The sequence below is a fragment of the Nicotiana attenuata genome, chromosome 2 (genome assembly GCF_001879085.1).
Source record: "Nicotiana attenuata strain UT chromosome 2, NIATTr2, whole genome shotgun sequence".
Lineage (NCBI taxonomy): Eukaryota > Viridiplantae > Streptophyta > Magnoliopsida > Solanales > Solanaceae > Nicotiana > Nicotiana attenuata.
In genome coordinates, this window is record NC_031990.1 from 45,678,919 (window position 1) to 45,685,548 (window position 6,630).

Genomic DNA, 6,630 nt, shown 5'->3' on the forward strand with positions numbered 1-6,630 from the left:
CTTATAAGCACTTTTTGGCTTATCTACGCGTTTGGTAAAATTAAAAGTGCTTATAAGTTAAGTGCTTTATAAGCCAAAAATAAGCCAAAAGCCATAAGTTGGTCTCCCCCAACTTATCAAATTTCAGCTTATAAGCACTTTAAGTTTGACCAAAATATTTACTATTCTATCCCTAAAATACTTCTTTTTAAAACAAAACTCTTCGTATACCTAGTTCTTTGGTTGCATAGTATTAATTTCATCACTTTTATCCAAACACGTAACTGCTTATTTTTTAAATCAACTTCAGCACTTAAAATTGTTTTTCAGCACATAATGCTTATCACCTACTCTAAATCAGCTAAGCCAAACGGCCTCTTTCTCCTTCTCCATTCTTCTCCCTCACTAGAAACAGACGGACACCTCTCCCCCATTTTCACCCCCAACTCTTTTCTTCGTCAGCAGTAGAGAGAGATTGGACTCCCCGTTTTGGAAAAAAGGCTAACAGCCTTCCCCATCTACTTCTTCAATCTTTCGGCCGCCACCCCCATTCTCATCTACAGACCTCACTCTTTCTCTTCTAAAAAGTCAGTCGATAAACACACATCTGAAGGCTCACACATGAGAAGCACTCATCATAGAGCTAGAAAAAAAACTTTCAAAAACACAAAAAGAGATCTGAAAACAAGCTTTGGGGAACGATTTTCTGGGTTTAAAAGCTGTTGAAGGTTAAGTTCGTTGCTGCTGATTACTGTTTCGCTCAGCTTCATTTGTTTCCTTCTCAGCCTTTATTTGGTTTCACTGTTTGTTTTCGCGCGACTAGGTGCTCACCTCAATTTATATACTCAAATTTGTTTGATTTGGACCCTACATATGTCGTTTGGTTTATTGATTTCTGAGTTCACTTGATTTGCTTGCCTGTATGTATTACATGAATTTCCGAGAATTCAACTTACAACCCTGTCATCCTTCATTGTACATGCGGTTACTTTTAAATTTGTGTGAAGTATGAGCAAAAGTGGTTCCACGTAGTGAGGAAGTTGTGGTTCTAACACCTTGGGCTGTGAACTATTTTGGCAAGCATGTGTGTTATTCTCCTAGCTTGTTTTATACGAGTTTGAAAATTTTGAAAGTTAATATTACAGTAAAAGCATGTTCTTGTAGTAAATAGGGATCAATTTTCAGCAGCATAAGAAATTATTTTTCTAAAACATATTTTCTACTGAACCAAATACTAGAAAATATTTTTCCCAAAAAAATTTTCACTCGCCAGCCAAACAAGGAAAAATATGTCATAAAATCACTCATTTTCCATGAAAATATTTTCCTTCATACCAAACAGATACGAGCACGCACGACGAAATTGTAATCAAGGATCTATATTTACCAACTGGACCAATCACGAGAGCTAAAGTTAGAAAAGCTCAAGAAGTAATGCATGAGTTGGAAAATAAGCTACTTGATATGAGATCGAAAGTCACAGGTGTGGATGAAAAATCCAAAATTTATACACGTATCTCAAGTAAGCTTAAATAGAGATAATCATGATTCTTAATCAAAATGATGATGAATTAACTTGTGATTGACTATTTAGCCTCTCTCTTAAAAATATGTACTTTGTATTACTTTATTTTTAGAATATATTTGAGTGTATTTTTATTTTATTTTATAGGCATGCAATATTTGGTGAATAAGGGCTTTTCTGGTGGCAAGAGAGGTGCTAGGTATATCGAAGGGCTTTTTCTGGCAGGCACCAAGGCGACTGGTGGTGGAATGACGTGGTCCAAGGTAAAGTAAAGGCGAAAAAGGTAGCATACGCGAAGTTGGCAGGGAGCTCAAGCGAGGAGGAGAGGAGAGCGAATAGAGAGAGGTACAAGGTGGCTAGGAAGGAGGCTAAGAATGCAGCGTTTGGCTGCCTATACGAGGAATTGGGGGAGAAAGGTCGGGATAGGAAGTAGTTTCAGCTGGCTAAAGCGAGGGAGAGGAAGGCCCGAGATCTGGACCAAGTAAGGTGCATCAAAGACGAGGATGGTAGAGTATTGACGGGAGAGTCCCAGATTAAGACGTACTTCTCTGGCCTTCTAAACAAGGAGGGGAACCGGGATATAGCGCTAGGGGACTTGGGGCACTCGGAGAGTCTCAGAGATTTTAGGTATTGCAGGCGCATTAAGGTGGAGGAGGTCGTGGGGGCTTTGCGTAAGATGAGTAGGGGTAGAGTGACTGGGCCAGATGAAATTCCGGTTGAGTTTTGGAAGTGTGTGGGTAGAGCAGTATTGGAGTGGCTGACTGGGTTGTTCAATATAATTTTTAGGACGAAGAGGATGCCAGAGGAGTGGAGGTCGAGTACAGTGGTACCGTTGTACAAGAACAAAGGAGATATCCAGTGTTGTAACAATTATAAGGGTATCAAGTTACTTAGCCATACCATGAAAGTCTGGGAGAGGGTGGTGGATGTGAGGGTGAGGAAGACGACGTATGTATCCGACAATCAGTTTGGGTTCATGCCGTATCGCTCCACTACGGAAGCTATCCACCTTATTAGGAGGTTGTTGAAACAGTACAGGGATAAGAAGAAGGATCTGCACATGGTATTTATTGACTTGGAGAAAGCGTATGACAAGGTCCCTAGGGAGGTGCTCTGGAGATGTCTTGAGGCAAAGGGCGTGTCGGTGGCCTACATAAGAGCGATCAAGGACATGTATGATGGAGCTAAGACTAAGGTTAGGACAGTGGGAGGCGACTCGGAGCATTTCCCGGTTGTTATGGGATTACACCAAGGCCATGCGCTTAGCCCATTCTTATTTTCCTTGGTGATGGATGCATTGACACACCATATTCAAGGAGATGTGCCATGGTGTATGTTATTTGCTGATGACATAGTTCTAATTGATGAGACGAGGGTCGGTGTTAACGAGAGGTTGGAGATTTGGAGACAGACCCTCGAGTGTAAGGGTTTCAAATTGAGCAGGTCTAAAGAGTACCTGGAGTGCAAGTTTAGTGCTGAGTCAACGGAAATAGGCAGGGACGTGAGGCTTGGATCTCAGGTCATCCCCAAGAGAGATAGCTTCAAGTATCTTGGGTCGATGATTTAGGGGGACGGAGAGATCGACGAGGACGTCACTCACCGCATAGGGGCGGGCTGGACGAAATGGAGGCTTGCATCTGGAGTGTTGTGTGACAAGAAAGTGCCACCGATATTCAAGGATAAGTTTTATAGAGTTGTGGTTAGACCGGCCATGTTGTATGGGGCAGAGTGTTGGCCCGTTAAGAACTCCCATATCCAGAGGATGAAGGTAACGGAGATGAGATGCTGAGGTGGATGTGCGGGCACACTAGGATAGAGAAGATTAGGAATGACGATATTCGGAAGAAGGTGGGCGTGGCCCTGTGGATGACAAGATGTGGGAAGCGAGGCTCAGATGGTTCGGGCACGTGCGGAGGAGAAGCCTTGATACTCCAGTAAGGAGGTGTGAGCGGTTGGCCGTGGTGGGTACGAGAAGAGGTAGAGGGAGGCCTAAGAAGTATTGGGGAGAGGTGATCAGGCAGGACATGGTTCGACTGCATATTTCCGAGGACATGGCCTTTGATAGGAAGGTCTGGATGTCAAGTATTAGGGTCGTAGGTTAGGGGGTAGAAGAGCTTTTCTTACTTTATACCGGGGGTGAGGCAGGGTTGGATTAGAGTTGATCTTAGATGGCTTGCAGTTTATGTTGAATCCACACTATTTATTAGTAACTTGCTGTTTATCTTAGCCCGGGCCTTAGTTACTGGTTACTATTATTGCATGTCATTTATCTCTTGGTTGTTCTGCTTCTGTTACTATTACGTTTTCTACTGAATTTACTAATAAATTATCTTTTCTTGTCCTTTTTATTTCCGTCTTTCTGAGCCGAGGGTCTATCGGAAACAGCCTCTCTGCCCTATCGGGGTAGGGGCAAGGTCTGCGTACACATTACCCTCTCCAGACCCCACTTTGTGAGATTTTACTAGGTAGTAGTAGTAGTTGTTGTTGTTGCAACATTTGGTGAATACTTTGGGAGAATTGGAGCAAGGGGATGATACTTAATGCTATCCAACATTCACAAAATTGTCCAAACATTGTCCCAACTTCAAATATTAATCTGTTAAAGCATAGATCAAATTGGGCTACAAAATTCATCAAGATTAAAGATATTGAAGTCTAGATTGTACTGAGCCGAACTGTTCTTAATTTGGAGCTTCCTACATCAAGTTATGGCCATATAAGCTACAGTTGTACAAATCTTGACAGTATCTCATTGGTCAACTTCAAATTTTGATGTGGAATAGCATAAGATGAATTTAGCTGTGAAACTTACCGAAAGTGTAGCCTAATATGTCTTATTTTCACAGAATCAATAATTATGCAATTTCAACACTCCTAAACAAAAATACAGACTTTCCACTGCACCAATCTGTCGGGATTTCCAATACAAGAGATTCAATCATTCATACTTGGTAGAAAATATTGAATTCAATTGTTCTTGTGGACTCATTTAATAAGTGCAGTAAGTAGTTAGATGATATGACTATGTTTATAGGCCTCCGTAAGATTTCTTGGATGACTTTAAGGCCTCCATTGTTGAAGATTGCATGTAGCCACCGTTGTTTGCTAAAGAGTAGTTGAAATGGCTCTATAAATAGCCACCACTCTTTCATTGTATGGATCATATCTTTTAGTGATATGAAATATATTCATCTCTTTGAGAGTTTAGGAGAGTTCTCCTTAAGTTCTACCAATTACTTGCCTTTGATTGCTTTAAGGATAATTTCTCCTTGTAAGTAATCTTCTATCTTAGTTGATAGATTAGGTTACTTGATTAATTCTCTTGAGGTTGTGGATTTAATATATCTATGGTTGCTTGTGCTTCTAGTCTTGTGGTATAATCTCCTTGTAAGTTTCGTAATTTTATCTTTCAATTCCATACTAATTCTTATTATCCTGCGTCACTTTTTACTATATTTACATCATAAATCTTTTGATCTTGGGTTCCACATCACAAACACACCCTTAGTTAACTTTTTTCCCTCTCCCATTCTTCATGACTGCTTGTCTATCTTGCCGGAGAATTTTAAAAAAAACTAATGGTAATTTCAAATTAAGCTAGCTTTGTTTGTTTGTATTTGTGCCAGTTTACGTGCACCTCAATTATTATAAAAAGAATTTATTATCAATTACCGGCACAAATATCAAATAACTCTTCCACCAAAACATATTACCTAGCATTTTTATGGACTATTAAGGCTCTGTTTGTCCATAATTTTTTTTCCTTTTTGTCAATTTTTTTATGCGTTTGTCCATGAAATTTCGCAAGTTTTTGAAAATGAGTTTTTCGAAAATCAAAAAGTGATATTTTCAAAAATTTCAGAAAATTATTTTGCCTACTCACAAAACTGCAACATTTTTCAAGCTAGATGCATGTTCAAACATAATTTCAAATTCCAAATATCATTGTTCAATTTAACTCTGAATATTACTTATTTTAAAAAAAAAATACAATTTTTGTGCCCAAACGCCTACTAAGTTTTGTACTTTTGTGAAAAAGTGTTGACAAAACAGAAAAAGGTTAAATATGCCCTTCTACAATTAGATATTGTTTAAAGTTCCCTGTTATACTATTTGATCAAATATATCCCGGTCGTCTAACTAGCAATCAAATATATCCTTAATTTTGACAGACCACATGAAGGGCATCTAAGGCCTCATTTGTTTTTTTTTAAGATTAAGACGTCTGAATCTGAATAAACATCTGAATATCAAGATATGTATTAATATTAAGACATCTGAATGTGAATACACATCTGAATATATTAAGATTTGTATTAAGATCTGAATACTAAAAATTAAGACTATTTGATTTTTAACATCTGAATACATAAAATTTATCTTTATTTGAACAATAAACATAAAATTCAAATGAAATACTAACTAATCTAATATTCTATCAATAAAATATATAGTTTTTTAAAATATGATAGTTGTTGGTGGTGATGGCTAGCGGGTGAATGCCGACTAGAGGCGATGGTTGGTGGTAGTTTTGATTGATGATGGTGGTTCATGCTAGTAGCTAGTATTGATTGAAAGTGGTAGCGATTATGATTGAGGATGGTGGTGGTGTGTGGTGATATTTAATAATGTTGGGTGGTGGTTTGTGATTGTGAAAGGTGGTGGTAGGTTATAATGATGGGCGATGTCAACTGTGGATAAGAGTTGACTGTGCGTGAAAATGATGGTGGTCCGAGTGGTGAGGATTGTGGATGGTGATGGTCGATAATGGTGGTGGTGCTGGTAGTGGCAGTTGATAATGGTAGGCGGTGGCGGCAGTTAATAATGAATATGTGATAGCATCTTAATGAAATGAAGTCCCTGTTTTAGATCTTAATCATACCGACCTATTCAGACCCATTAAGTGGTTGTGAAATAAAAAGAAAACATTTAATGATTAAGATCTCAATGATTAAAATTCAGACTTTAAAAACAAACGCACTTAATATCTATGAATGATTAAGATTCAGACCTCCATTAAGTGCAAACAAAGGAGGCCTAAACCATTTTAAGCCCCAACCCAGTACGCAGTACCCATACCTAATAACGGATCTTGCTGAGAGAATTACAGGTTCTTCAAGACATTG